At 44.8% G+C, this 15,869-nt stretch overlaps 1 long non-coding RNA gene across 1 annotated transcript; it reads left to right on the top strand.

Moving 5' to 3' along the window:
• The first annotated feature begins 8,159 nt into the window (after positions 1-8,159).
• LOC125758989 (uncharacterized) lies at positions 8,160-12,585 on the top strand. Its single transcript, XR_007416539.1, has 3 exons — positions 8,160-8,435; positions 9,185-9,265; positions 12,207-12,585. It is a non-coding gene; the product is annotated as an uncharacterized LOC125758989 (long non-coding RNA).
• Positions 12,586-15,869: the final 3,284 nt, after the last annotated feature.

Raw genomic sequence — 15,869 nt, 5'->3', positions numbered from 1 at the left:
TATTGTTTTTCATTACTCTTCACTGTGGTGCTTGTGTAGAGTTTTCACAATCCCGAGGACTGCCAAACGAACCAATATGTTGCAGTCGAAAGAACGATCAATCCCGCACATTCTTTCAAAGGCAAGGTTTTGAACTTTAAACTTTCTTGTTTTTATCATGTCATGCTGACTGCCGGTTTAATGGAGCAAAATTAATTCTAGTCAGAGGGGAAGATAATAGAAATGGTCGGAAGAGTCCCCCCCTCTGTAAGCTTAAGAACTTGCGTCAAATAGATTTTGCTGATGTTCGTACACCGACGATGTCGGCAAGAGTTGTCAGCAGCTCAATGGTACCTAACAATACTTTTACTGCAGCCATGTGTCAAAAGAATGGTGCTGCAGTCATTTCAACAACCATGTGAATGAAATAAGGCAAAGGCCTTGAATGCCTCGTTAGAAGCGAAATGCGACTGCCAGGCGGTGTTGACAAATGTATGAGGCACAATATTGAAACATGCGCCAAACGTCATCATCAGCATATAGAGTAGCCGGAATACAGATAGACATATGGAGACAAGAGGACATAGATAAGAGTTGATAAGGACTAATAATGACCTACCTAATAATGGTATTACACATATGTGAAAGGAAGAGAACAGTTGCAAACAAAGCGAGCTCAATGCATAAAGGCTTTTGCCATCAAAGTCGTCTTAGCAATCGATAAGAGATCCCAAGGAGTGTTTTTTTTTTGTTTCTGAACATGGCTTAGTCTAAACACTCTTAATGGCTTTGTTCTTTACACTTCGTCTGCCTGTATACACATATATTGGTTAAAAATTTCACTAAATTATTTCTTGAATGCATGAGGGCATTAAGACTATGTGCACTTGTATGTTCATCATTAATTGTTGCATTTATGGCACTATTCTGTCGAATATTATGTTAGCAACCTGGAAGGATGAAGTACAGGCAACCCGACATGACGCATACCATTGAAGCCACATTTGCAACCTCGGTCCACCTGCACAAGCATTGAAACTCTCTCTAGTAATTTGCATAGAAGATTATATGTGGTAAAAGGTATTCACAGCATCACTGTACATATATGAAGAAGTCCAATTATTCACCCATTGCTTGGAATGACCTTAGGGGCAGCACCATCCAAATACAGTCAAATCTCGTTACAACGAACACCACATTAACGAACATTTCAAATTAACGAACTTTTAAGAAATCCCGTGCCGACTGCTTATAGTTTCAATGTAAAAATATTTCACTACTACGAACTTCAGATTAACGAACATTTCAGAATAACGATCGTTATTTAATTCCCGTGTAATCTTAACAACGCCTCAGTACTACGAACTTATATCCCGAAATGCGAGGATTCTTAGATTTCAGTGTATCGGTCATGGCAGTCGGAGCTGTAAGGTAGCAGACGACGCAGCGCGAAGAGCGGACGCCCTCCCGCTAAAACCTGAGATGGCACGGGAGGAGAAAGACCACTGAGTGGAGATCAGTGAGAAAGACGCGGGCGGAGAACTTTTTTTTTTTTTTTCCCTTCGTTGCGGAGGCGACAACGCATCAGGTTTTGTAAAGGCCCAACCGCATGCATAGCACGCGACTTTCGAGCGAAGGCGACTGCGACAAACGGGCTCCGTCGCGCTGCTCGATTGAAAACTATTGCGCTCACGCAGGCAAATTACGAAAAAGAATTAGAGAGTAGATGAATGACAACATGCCAAATTTATTATTGTCTTGTTTGAGATAAAGATGCCATAAAAGCGTTTCGGGACTTCCTTTTTTCGCAATCTTATGTTTAACCGCGGCAGTAGTATCTGCTGTGATCCCATGGGGCGCCCGGAAGCGTACGCTGCCTACGCTACGTCGCACTTTGCAAACTGCGTTATGTTGGGGTTAGTCCACGAGGCGCATTTCGACAACGTTTCCTCTTGCAGTCATAGAACGTTTAAGAAAAGCCGCAGCGCCTCACGTCGTTGCTTCGCAGGGAGAAGGGCTACAGGCCTAGATATAGTCCAGCGTAGCGTGCACGCGCGACCACGCGCGACCACGCGCGACGCGGTTAAGCTACGCCGGCCAAAACCGGAGAACTAAAGCGACTAAAGCCCGAACCACACGTACGCTGGCCGAGCGCGCGCTGTACGTTGGCTGTACGCGCTCCGGAGGCCGCGCATGCGCAGACGAAGCAAGCGCGGCAAAACGCGCGCGGTACGCGAGTGTTTGCGGCGACTGATAGGCCGCGTCTCGTGCGCGCGGGTGGCAGGAGACGGTAGGTGGGGTAAAGCGTTCGGTTCACCCATATAGCCGCTTAAAACCGGCTTGACTTGGCTTGAAGTGTATAAGTAGGTGGCGGCAGAGTAGCGTTCAGGCCGCCGTTTATTTCTGCGTGGTGTGGTGGGTGTTGGCAGAGAAGGCACTACTGGTGTTGGTTTTGAGCGTGAACTGTGTGCGCGCGAACCGCCTCTGGCCGTGGTGTAACTGTGGGGACGTGGTCGCGTTGTGTAGAGTGTTGCAGAAAGTTATTCATGTGCAAGTCGTTGCCGCTTTTGTTTCTGCGATGTCCCCGTGTTCAGTGGACCGCCGCCAAATCTATAAGCAACGATAACGAGCGTGAGATAAAGGCCATGTGTTATGCGATTTGTGAATGTCTGTAATAATTGGTTCTTGATGGAGAGGAAGAACGGAGTGTCTAGCGTTACGTCTAGACGTAACTATAGAGGAGCCGTTGCAGTTACGTCTGGACGTAAGAATAACAAGTCTTAAAGTTACGTCCAGCGTGAGATTAGACGCGCCGAGCCGATCGGCTCTATAGTGGCGCAGCGGGCTAGTACGTGTCGTACTCAGATCTGCGAGGAATTGGTTCGAACCTCGCTGTTGTCCTTCTCTCTTTTTTTTATTAAGTGCTCCACGGGCGCCGTAATATTTTTTGTTTAAGGAAATCGCCTTGGTGGCAGCGGTGGACGCCCCAGCCCACGTCGTTGGCGCTCCGTACTCTTGCTGTAGTGACACGAGCCACTCGAGCAAAACAGTGGAGCGACGACGGCGCACCGCGAAGCGACAGCGTCCCAGTGACACGAGCCAACCACTGAGACTGGCAAGATAATTATTAAACTTAAGTGCGCATTGTGAATCACACGGTGGACGTAACTTTAGCAGCTGATTATGGCTCCATGCGTCGTCTGCTAGCCACACCGTGTTCGCTAGTGTGCGAACGTCCTGCGCGCGTCCTCAGAGGGCAGCCTATTCCGTTGTGTTAGCACAGCATCAAATGCTTGTACGTATGTCTGCACGATATAAACAAGCATTTCAATTTCCAAGGCTTGTATGCAGACTAATAAGTGAGGAAGACACGCAAATTGGGCGAGTTGGTGAGGTTCCATGGTAAAAATATAAAGCAGCGCTTTTTTAAACACAAGACGAAGGAATGGAGGGACACATACGTCTCTTCTTTCCTTCGTCTTGTGTTTAAAAAAGCGCTGTTTTATATTTTTATTAAGTGAGTGCATGCACGTGTCGGTATGGAGGTGTGAATGCAGAATTTTTGAGACACAATTATTATTTTATCTTATTTATTTAATACCCATAGCGCCCATACAGGCATTACAGTGGGGGGGAGGGGGTGTACAGAAGGACAAACATGAAAGTTGCAGGTGCAAATGAAAATGTAGATTATTCTACGCCGACACAAACGTACACAGCTGCGTCGAACACAGCTATAGCATCAAAAATGTCGTATACATTGGGAAAACAATCTAAAATAAACAGAAAGCACAGTGATAATAGTTAATGGCAATGCGAACAGTAATTACAACAAAGCGCGGCAGTGGTAAATATATAGTACAGCACAAGATGCAAAGGAAGCACTAAAAGAAAACAACACAGTTTACAAATGGGATACAGTATAGATCATGGTGATTACCAGGCGTACGCATGATTTCTTTTAAGGCTCAGTGGTCAAAAGATTCAATCATTTTTATTGCAGAAAAGAATGCGTCATTAGACGAAATTCCTACAATTGTGGAAGGAAATCGATTCCACTGACTGATAGTTCTGGGAAAAAAAGAGTTGCTGAAGGACGATGTATTGCATTTATATTCTCTTATCTTGTGTTCGTGATCTTTGCGTGCTGATGTGTAGTGAGGCCGGTTAATGTATACGTCACGGGGAATTCGAGTATGAAAATAATATATGCTGTGTAATAGCTTCAGTCGAAATGACGCTCTTCGCATGCTGCAGAGACTTCCATTTTAATATCGCCTTAGATTCCGTTGCACTAAACTGTCTGTCATACATGGGTATATTAAGCACATATCTTGCCGCCATGGACTGAACTTTTTCTAATCTTTCTTTGTTTGATGCTGTTGAAGGGTCCCACACGCAGCACGCGTATTCCAGCAGTGATCTTACGTATGTTTTATATAATAACTCCTGGGTTTGCTGTGGAAATGCACGTGTATTTCGTCGCAAAAATCCCAAACTCCGACAAGCTTTACCTACAGTATAATCCACATGCGGACTCCATGATAAAGAGGGGCAAAAGTAAACGCCTAGGTATTTGTATTCGCACACCATTTTTACCGGTGAGCAGTTTATAGTGTATTCGAATTCACCTGGACTTTCTTTTTTCTGGTGAACTTCATGCACACCGTTTTTTAAGCTTCAGTTTCATTTCCCATCGCTCACACCATGCGTTTATCGCACATAAGTCGTTTTGGATCACTGATCAGTCGGTTTCAGAGGTAATTTTGCGGTATAATATGCAGTCGTCTGCAAATAGCCTAATAAGATACTGTACGTTTTCGTTAATCTCATTGATATAAAGTAAGAAAAGAAGGGGTCCCAGAACCGATCCCTGAGGCACCCCTGACGTATATTGCAGACTGTTCGCCGTTTCAACTACGCATTGTCGCCTCTCACGTAAATATTCAGCAACCCATGCAATAACTTGGGGATTAATGTCAAAGCTGGACAGTTTTTGCAGTAATAAGTAGTGCGAAACGGTGTCAAACGCTTTCTGAAAGTCGAGGAAAATACAATCAACCGAAGAGTTATCGTCCAGTGCTGCTGCTAAAACATGTGTGAACTCTACCAGAATTGTGTGACGCACGATAGTTCATGTCAAAATCCGTGCTGGTTTGAGTTCAATAAAGGATTACTATCTATATGCTTAACAATGGCGGTATATAAAACGTGTTCAAGAATTTTGCAGCACACAGAAGTGAGTGAAATGGGGCGGAAGTTATTGATAACGTTGCGTGGAACCAATGCCATTTTCCAATCAGTCGGGAGAGAACTGTGTTTTAAGGACTTTTCGTAAATGACTGTTCGCAATCTCGTGAAGTGTTGGCGATTTAGAAATCCTTGTGATACCAAGCATGAACTATAGTCTGCAAAGGCCGGTTAGCAGTAAAAAAGACCTCAAGTCACGCACTTCTAGAGAGGTACACGGATTCATGCAAACAGAAAAGCAGAGTGCACAGAGTTCCACTTCAACTAATAATTACACAGAAATACAGGCTTTTTTTTTTTTGTAGCCGCTACAGCAAGAAGTATATTGGTTCAGTCGCACAACACCATTTATATTGTAGTATGGGCAGAACACAACCTATATAAGCACGTACAAATAAAGCAAGAAAAAAAAAAAACCATCGAGCACAGTGGAAAACACGACTGTCGCCGAAGGCCAGTACCCCATTGATTGGCGGATTGCACTTCTCACACACGTAATAGGAACGTTAGGACGGCTTCGTGCATTAATGTGGCAATGGAGGGCGTATATACCACCATTGGGCTGTACTCAACGCGCTTTCTTGGATATGTGCAACACTTAATTGGATATGTGCCGCCGGCGGCCGACCGCCCATCCATACTACACTGCTAACGCCGCGACGGTGAGCCCAACCTCACATCAATGTGTTGCGAGTAGGCCTAGTAAGGCTGCACCAACATAACTGGACGGAAGGAGGTTTTCTAAAGACGACATTTATGTGTACACACGCGGGGCAGCTGTACCGATTGTTATTGTATGGACGTAACCCTAGTGGACGTGTGATACATCAACACGGGCACGCAAATAGTACTTACATCAAGTTCGATGGAGACCTGCAGTTATTTCACTTTTATTTCACTAACCGTGATTGCCCCAAACTGAGGCTGACCGCCTCAACGAAGCTAAGGAAAAGGCAGCACCCGATACGATGGCTGAAGGCAGCGTGGCTTTGGCGGAGGCCGAAATTAACGTCTTCCTAAAGTGCGTCAGCTGGTCTGTCTCGACAACAGAGCTGCTGATACGCGAAACAGTCCGGCAAAACAAACCACGCACGTCTCAATACATAAGTGATGCTGGTAAATCGGTGATACGACAGTGATAGATACTGAATGTATGGCTGCTTAATTCAGCGAGAGGCCGTGCTGAACGTTACAGTTACAGTGGATAGGTGTAAACGTCTAACCTTTCACACCGACCACAAGGTGACCACCCCTAACTTACGTCAAATATTCTCAGGGACAGTAGATTGCAAACAGCAAGGTGTTGTTTTAGTCTGCGCATAGGACGCGTAACCACGGAGGCAGAATTGCACCGTGGAGCCCGTGGACAGTTACGTCTGGGCCAGGGGCGTAGCCAAGGGGGGGGGGAGGTTCAAACCCCCCCGAAATTTTTCAATTTTGCATGCGTATATATACACGCACACATACAAACGCACGCACGAACATACATAAAGTATGGTTGAACCCCCCCCCGAAAAAAATTTCTGGCTACGCCCCTACAGTTACGTCTGGACGTAACCCTAGCCGCACCGTTAAATAAAAGTGATGGTTCAAGTACACTTCGCCCAAATGACTTTCCAACTGTAAGCGATCGATCCACGCAAAGCACGCACTTACCACACATACACGTACGCCACAGTACAAGCTGTGAGTCAGACAGACATTCACAAATCACGTAACTCATGGCCTTTATCTCATACTCGTACAGCTCGTTATCATATCTGATAGATTTGGCAATGGTCCACTGAACAAGGGGGACATCGCAGGAACGAAAGCGGCAACGACTTGCTACGACTTCTACAACATACACAACGCGATCACGTCCCTACGGTCAGAGGTGGTTCTCGTTAATGCGCACAGTTCACGCTCAATATCAACACCAGTACAGTAGTGCGTAGTGCCGTGCCTCCCCTGCCAGCACCCACCACGCAAGCCACACAAACGGGCCACGCAGAGCACGCACTTACCACACATACACGTACGCCACAGTACAAGCTGTGCGTCAAACAGACACATTTCACAAATCACGTAACACATGGCCTTTATCTCATGCTCGTACAGCTCGTTATCAATGCTTATAGATTTGGCAGTGGTCCACTGAACCGGAGGACATCGCAACAAAAGCGGCAACGATTTGCTACGACTTCTACAACACACACAGTTCTCGTTAATGCACACAGTTCACGCTCAATATCAACATCAGTACAGTAGTGCGCCTCCTCTGCCAACACTCACCACGCAAGTACAGTGTACACTGTAACGCAAGCCACACAAACGGGCCTGAACGCTACTCTGCCGCCACCTACTTATACACTTCAAGCCAAGTCAAGCCGGTTTTAAGCGGCTATATGGGTGAACCGAACGCTTTGCCCACCTAACGTCTCCTTCCACCCGGTGGAAGGAGACACTGCCCGACTGATATCGACCTTGAGACGGCGCGCGCTTGGAAGCGCTTGGAGCCCAACTGTGGCATGGCTGTTACCAGCACCGGCTTGACCGACGGATGATGATACACATCATATGAAAAATTTTAGTTCTTATTTACTTTTGCATGCATCTAGCAATAAAAAAGGTAACAGAATGAGGTTTTGTAAGTATTCTGATGAACTATCAGTAATTTTGTACGAAACGATGTCTTGCACGTATGAGGAAGCGCGCGCTTCGCGTGCGCCTTCGCGCGTGCGACATTTGTTTTCGTGGCCACTACAGGGAGCGACCGCCGCGCCGCCATCCGATAGCGCCTGAAACGCGCTTCTGGGCACTTTTTCTCCCTGAAGACGGCCGCTGGCCTAGGTACTGAGGAGGAGAACGCCCCTAGCTCCACTTGTCCCTAAACAGCGTCAACTCACGTCAAGGTAAGTACTTGCATTCCTTGTTCTGCGATGTTTTCTACGCGCGACGAGTGTAGGTCCGGATCCCATGAGTTACCTCCCGGTAATGTTCAGTTGTCAGTAAATAGTACGCGCGACGATGAAATTTCTCCACGCAGTACGCGTCTCACTTAGAACTATTTTCATCGTGACAGTTTTTGTATCTTCTTGTAGCCTGGGAACACCGTTCAATTTGTGCGACAGAAACTTATGCAGCTTCCGTCTCACGCTATTGTATGGAAACGGTTGAATACCGCTTGTAGTTACTTTCTTGCCCTAGAGTTGAACTAGTAAAAGGTTTGTGACACACACTTATGAGAACGAATGCAATAAGCTAGGTCTTCGCTTGTACATTAGTGTGCAAAAAGGGAGTGTCTAGCGTTACGTCTAGACGTAACGGTACGAGCCGTTGCAGTTACGTCTAGACGTAAGAATAACGAGTCTTAAAAGTTACGTCCAGCGTGGCAATACAAATACAGCCCGTTAGACCTACCGAACCGATTGGCCTTAGTGGCACAGCGGCTAGCGTGTCGTGCTCGGAACTGCGAGGACGTTGGTTCGAACCTCGCTGCTGCTGAAAGTTGTGTTTTTTTTTTTTTTTTTTTTTTTTTTGTCTCAGGTGTTGCTGAAGTCTGTTGCCAGAGAAGCGCGACGCGGCTCTTGGGTTACGTACGCCTCCGCCTGCCCCGAAGGGGCAGGCTGCGCGGGCTAAACAGCGCGTGGCCGCGACAGCGGCCAGTAGCGCGTGACCGTGACCCTGCCAACCGGCCATTGAGCGTTAGCGAAATGGCCGCACTCGCGAAGCGAGGGCGAAGCCACGATTAGGTTGCCGCGCCCGAAGGGCGCAGAGGGCCTTCACTGAGCAACAGGAAAATAATGTACTCACGTTTGTGGAAAGCCACATGACTAGAGTCCCTAGATTTTCCCTGCTCTTCAACAGGGAAAAATCTAGGGACTTTAGTCTGGACGTAACGATAGCGGTGACTACAGTTACGTCTGGACGTAACCCTAGCAACAGCCGTGCAAAAAAGCTTTTATTTGCGCAGGTGCCCATGTTGCGAGTGCAGTCGTAACGCTTTGGCGTTGGATCCGAGCCCATGGAGAAAGTTGGAGCTGTAGAGCTGTATGTAAGTAAACTTTGTGCGTGCATATTCTTCGTTTGACCATTGCGAAATATGTCAAAGTGGTGTACTAATCAGTGCACAAAAATTGATCTGCCAACGTTAAACAAAAAGCATTTAATAAAACTAATGAGCCGTAGTGTCCCCACTTCACTGCTCATGGGCTCTTTTCGATTAGCTTAATGGGCACAGCCACTGCTCTGCCAGGGAGCCAGACATGAAGTTCAAGGGGACACAGCTTTTGCATCGGTCTGGCTTTAATGAGGGCAACTTGCGCTGTGATTCAAAATTTTATTTTCAAGCCGTTGTTCGTAGCTTTACAAGAGGCTAACACATACAATAGGGCTCTCGTGGTTCAAAAACCCTGGGCAGGACTACCGCTCAAAGTAAAAGAAATCTAGGCCGAAGGTTTACAGGTTAGTATGATTGAAAATTGGGCGAGTTGGTAACAGTTCATTGCTGGTAGAGGCAAAACAGTGCGAAATAACAGAGACCAAGGACGAGTAGACACGGCACGAGTGCTGACTTTCAACTGAAAATTTTATTGAAGAAACATCATAATATACTCTTACTGCGCATGCTCTTACAAGGCAAGAAACTCATGACGACGTCATGGCATTGAAGTGGTGTTCGCAGCCAAGAATAAAGTTGGTGATATCGGCACAGCAGTGCGGAAAAAGGCCCAGTGGTGAGGGATTCATATTCCATTAAGCACACGAATGTTTTTGTGCCATTGGCATTGTGTACAGCATACCCTTCACGTGTGGAAGTGTTTACATTGGGCAATTGGGGCGACGCGTAAACTCGCAACTGAGGGAGCATCAAAATTCCCCGAGAGGTAATGTTTGCTCGACGCACTTGGCAATGCACTGCCAACATTGCGGGTACACCGCAGAATTTTCTAGAATGAGGATTCTTTTCCGCCACCACGACCAGTTGACACGCGAAATCTTCGAGGCCCGCAAAATACAGAAGGCAGGGCATAACTGTGTCATTCAGTCTTCAATAGCCCTCCAGGAAAAGGAAATTTCCTTTTTAGATTCTTGTAATCGTTAACAGTGCTAAGATTACTAGCAAGAGCGAGCCAAAGAGCCCAAATGAAAGCATGCCAGTTTCATTACAATCTGCTATTGCCATGTATTAGCATGGCTCTTATGACAAACACCGACATACCGGAATATTTTCTGGCTGTTTTAGGTCAGCAGTTAATGTACAAGCTTCCTAAATTCTTCCATTGCATGCTATGTTCTATCATGAATTAGAGGCTCATCAACAACATCAACAGTTTCTTCCGTTGTTTGTTATTGAAAGCATGTTGTAGGGATGGGTACGTTTCTGTATAAGATAGATATTGCACATACCGCAGATCCATATGTGCTCAAATACTGCAGAAAGTTTCAGTATTATCGTCACCATCTTTCAAAGTAGCATTTGGCATTGTTAGTTGCCTAGTTTCTGAAGGAAGAAAAAAACTGGAAAGTGAGTTCCTGGACTCCAATCTCGAAGGTGATGCTTTACCTCCATGCAAATTCATCGACGTTCGAAAAAAAAAATGACAAATTCGCATAAGATCTGCATATTTTCGTTGGAATCCTTCGGTATTACTTTTCATGTTGTTAACTAGTTTATTTGTATAGGGAAAGGCTGCTTAATTACCTTGTCTGGAATCAGTGCACTGAGTTTGTGTGCTATGCTTAATTTGGCAGTTGCAGGGTGGTAAGGCATAGCCTTTCAGATAGCAGACTTGTCTACCATCTTTCTGGTGCTCCTGCCACGGGCTGAAGCCAATTAAATCCTTGTGAAATGTTTGCCGAAGGTTCAACGGTGTGCACACTAAAATGTCCCAACCGATCAGGACAGAAGATAGTCAACAAGTTTGGAGAAAATGTGCAAATTCTGCACGATGCATTCACATTCCAGTGGACATTTGCTGGCTGGCGCATCCTCTTGCCAAAGTCCAACATCAGGGGAAAGTGCAGTGCTGCATGTCTGGAAAAAAGTTCATTGACTAAACACCAAGCGATGTCTGCCAAGGTGTCGAGCTTTCAAAGTGCAAAGAGAGAGTAAGCTTGCTCTAACAAACATAGCAGTGGTTATGAAAATGATAATGTGCATTTGTAAGTACATACTGTCATAGTGCGCTCAGTACAAAACAAGTAACCAACTAAGGCATGCCGAGTTTTAAATAGCATAGGTGTATTATGTCCAGTACCGCCTCACACAAGAAACACCTGCTGGTGTGCCATACCCTTCTACCTATGAACTTGCAGCAGTTGGGGACCTATTAACTGCACCGTGGCACTGATAACGATGTAGACTTTCTAGACCAAATGGCTCGGCAGCTACAAAAGTGGGCTTGCTACGAAACGTATAATGCAGATGGCACTTTCATCGGTACTAAAGGTTTTGAAAACGCGCAAATGCTTCACAAGCTTGCCCTCGGATGCGTGAACATTTCTAAAGACGCCGTGTGTTTCACTTATAAGGATTTGTGCAGGTGGTATAAATAACCATTGCGGCATCGCAGAAAGTGTAAAAAACATGCTTGGAAAATGTTCCGATTTGTCGTAATTTCTGAAACATAGGATAAGCTGCTGCATGCATATGTTTGACTGACTTCATTGTGCGTTTTGCATGCAGGACGAAATTAGCATTCTGATAATTCCATAACCAGGTCACAATTGTGAGACATACTGTTGTGGAGGAACTCGTTGATTTTGCCTACTCGGGATTCCATAAAACACCTAAATTTAATTGCACTGTGCGGGACAATATCAGCTGTTCAGTTGCACCTGCTTTTGGCTGTTACAAGTTTAGTGCTGTTTACCAATGTTTCGCTGCTGCGCTTATGTGTATTTTGTGGTTGAAATTGCTTTAATTTTAAAGGAGTACTGACACGATTTTGAGACATCGTAAAAGGGACATTTTTGGTTTCCTTGGTATGCAGTGTCAACGATGTCCACACACCGGAGTCGGAGAACGCGTATCAAATATTTTAATTTGACTTTGAAGTTTTCGTCGCTGAGCATCTGCAAGCCAGCCACAGTGCAATGGACATTATCCTGATGAGTCAAGACAGTTCCCCCGACTTTGCAAGTTCTGCATCCTGCATGCAGCCTATATCGTAGAAATCACTGTCAGGGTCACTGGATGACAATTAACTTATCGTTGTTTATGTGCACCACGGGCAGATGATGGATTTGCCGCAAGTACGTCGCGAGTTTCTGTATCCCCGTGACATCACACTGCTATGAAACATCATCGAGAAGCCGCCCCCTCGACATCGTAACCAAAAGTGTCTTTTTAAGGTAGCGATAAATAAAATATATACGATGCATTCCCAGGCACCACAATACTCGTTTTAGGTTTCTCGACACCAGTATTTTTATTTAGAGCGTGAATCCGAAAATTTTTAAAATTCATGTCAGTACTCCTTTAACATACCTTTTTTCCCGTCTGTACTCATAAGTAACCTCAACTCACTTGGTAAGAATCTTTAGCACATAAGCGACACAAGGACGAAAAGGGAAGGACAACGTCTGCACTAACTTTCAACGAAATGGTTTATTGCACACAAGGCACTAATAGACACAGTGGTGGTGCCCTAGCACTTCACCCAGATGCCATGCAGAGAGATATGTCTTTTTCTGTTTTATTTTGACAAAATATATGGCACACTATAATCACTTCGCGAACTACTACACATTCAATACAGTCAATTCTTTATTCCAGAAGGATAGTTGTGGAGTGCTAACACAATTGGTACCCACTATTACAGTTTTTGCAGCTTCTGTCATCAGTCTCATTAGTTCAACTCTATTAGCTGATGAAACCTTTGTGTCCTGAAAGAAAGGTTCATACTCTCATGCCCTACACTGTGACGCCAGCCATCCATCGTTGCATTTGTTCACAAGATTACAGTGCTCTCTTAACCTATCATTCATGCAGTGGCCCATTTCCTGACATACCACTTACCACATGAAAGAGGTATCTGATAACGACAGCTTCTCAGCATGTCCTATGCCATTTTGTGCAAGCAGTTGTCTTCTTTGGTGCGTGACTACTAATTCTGCAAATCGATTTCAGCTTGCATGGAGCTGAAAAACTACTTGTACATTAGCACGTGATGCCATCCTCTCCATAACTGTAGTTGGATAGCGTAACAACTCAACAGAACACACAGCACATGGGAAAGGTTCACACACAACGCGTCGCACAAACAGAAGTATAAGTCGTAAAAGGCTTAAATTAGGAAGTACTGCTCCATTGCTCTACTTGGCTGTTCCAACAGTGATGTCGCTCAAAAAAGAATAGCTGATGTGCCATACTTGCACAAAATTTAGCATTACATAATAATGTTGGTGTCACATACAAATGTGCAAATAGTTTTCCAGCTCTATGAAAGCTGAAATCAATTTGCAGAATTTGCAGTCAAGCACGGAAGAAAACTGCTTGTAAAAAAAACGATATAGGATGTGGTTTGCGGAATGTAGACAAGCTGTTGCTTATCTGATACCTCGTTTCTGCAGTAAGCAGTATGCTGGGCAAACAAGCAGCTGCATGAATGATAGGTTAAGATAGCATTGTAATGTGTGAACCTTTCTTGCAGAACACAAAGGTTTTGTCAACCAACAGAGCTGAAATAACGAGATTTATAATACTATTAGCTGCAGGAATTGCAAAAATTGGGTACCAATCGTGTTAGCACTCTGTCCCTGTACTTGTCGGATAAAGAATCTGCTTTCTTGATTGTGCAATAGTTCGTTAGTTGATTAGTGTTACGTACATCTTGTAAAATGAAGCGGAAAAATACAAATCTCTGTGTATGGCTTCTTGGTGCAGTGTGAGGGCACCAACACTGTATAAATGTTTGCCTCGTGTGCAATAAACGATTTTGCTTAAAGTTAGCGCATGTGTTGTGTCTCTCCATTTTTCTCCTCGTGTTGCTTATGTGCAAAAAATTCTTAGTATGTTGCCAACTAGGCTGAATTTTTCCCTAAACCTCTGTCACCCTGTGCTGCATCGTCTGTTGTCTTTTGACCAAACTATAGCCTCTTGTTTGTTTTTTTTTTTTGGTATGCAGGTGTATGTGCATGCTTGACTGAAACATTTTTTAAATTTAATATGCCTTTTGTGTGCAAGATGAAATTAGAATTCCAGATATTCACAAAACCACAATATGATTGTCACACACAGTGCTGTGGAGGAGCTCGTTAATTTTGCCTACCCTAGATTCTTTAGCATATCTAGATTTACTTCATTAAGTGAGACAAAATCAGCTGTTCAACCGCCCCTGCTTTTGGCATTTACAAATGTTTGACAATTCGACAAAGTATTGCTGCTGTGTTTGTGCCTTTGCCAAGTCAGCCTTCCGATTTTTATTGTGGTGAATGGTGATACATGCCTGCTCGATGGAGACACCTTGTACTTATTGTGCCTTTTGCGTGCAGGTTTTCTGGACAAAGTCATCAATTCCATTGCTCTTCCTATGCCAAGTGGCCAGGATAATGGTTGAAATTGCTACAATAAAGGTTATGATCAACAACATTTGTTGAAATTTTGCATTTACTTTTGGAAGCACAGTATAACGCATTCCATGCAACATTACTAATGAAAATGAGTCAACTTAAAATGCTTAGGTTGTCTGGAGCGCAATGCATTAAGCGAGTGCCATGTCGGAATAAACAGCATTAACTAATTCTTTGGACAAAAGAACACCGATTTTGCTGATATGAAAAATTATTGTACACGGGGTGATGCTGGAGCTGTTTTGACAAGCATACTTGTCGTCTTCGTGGCTGCAACTTTGAGACAAGTCTTGTCGAAATGTTGGCTCCAGTGACACACTAGTCAAAGCGTACCATGCCAGCATTTCACAATCAAAAGTTTTAGCTATTCACTGTTCACTTGCTGGCTAGAAAAGTGATAACTAAAGGGAAGTCTGCATAATGTGGCATCGGATTAATTTCTGGAGCTTCTCTAGCCAGCAAATTGAGAACTCTTTCTGTCTACTCTGTCCTTTTTTCCTATGTTCGCGCGCTGCAAAACCCTGCCAGTATGATAATCCAAAACGGCAGAAGTTCAGGGGAAGATGGAGGCTTGAAAAGGTGAAAAATTCTTGGACACGAAGTGTCGCTGGTGTCAGCGTTTGACAAGCAGTCTTGTCTTCTTCAAGGGTAAAGATTGCTGCTGAATGAAGAATTCGATGCAGAAACCACTATTCGACACCTTTATTTTAGCCAAAATGGCGCATAGGTGTGTTAAATACAGCAAAAATCCACACATAAAAAAACTACCCGTGGGCAAAGTTCTCAATCGATTTCTTTTCAGGCTGTTGCTAGGGTTACGTCCAGACGTACTACTTAGTCACACGCTATCGTTACGATCCAGACTAAAGATCCCAGATTTTCCCGTTGAAGAGCAGGGCAAAAATCTAAGGGACTCATAGTCATGTGCTTTCCCACAAACGTGAGTACATTATTTTCCTGTTGCTAGTGAAGGCCCTCTGCGCCTTCGGGCGCGGCAACCTAATTCGTGGCTTCGCCCTCGCTTCCGCGAGTGCGGCCATTTCGCTACGTCTCAGTGGCCGATTGTCAGGTCACGGTCACGC

This window comes from Rhipicephalus sanguineus, chromosome 6 (assembly GCF_013339695.2).
Source record: "Rhipicephalus sanguineus isolate Rsan-2018 chromosome 6, BIME_Rsan_1.4, whole genome shotgun sequence".
Classification (NCBI taxonomy): domain Eukaryota; kingdom Metazoa; phylum Arthropoda; class Arachnida; order Ixodida; family Ixodidae; genus Rhipicephalus; species Rhipicephalus sanguineus.
Note: the sequence above shows the minus strand (reverse complement) of the source record. Positions and strands in the feature narration are given on the sequence as shown.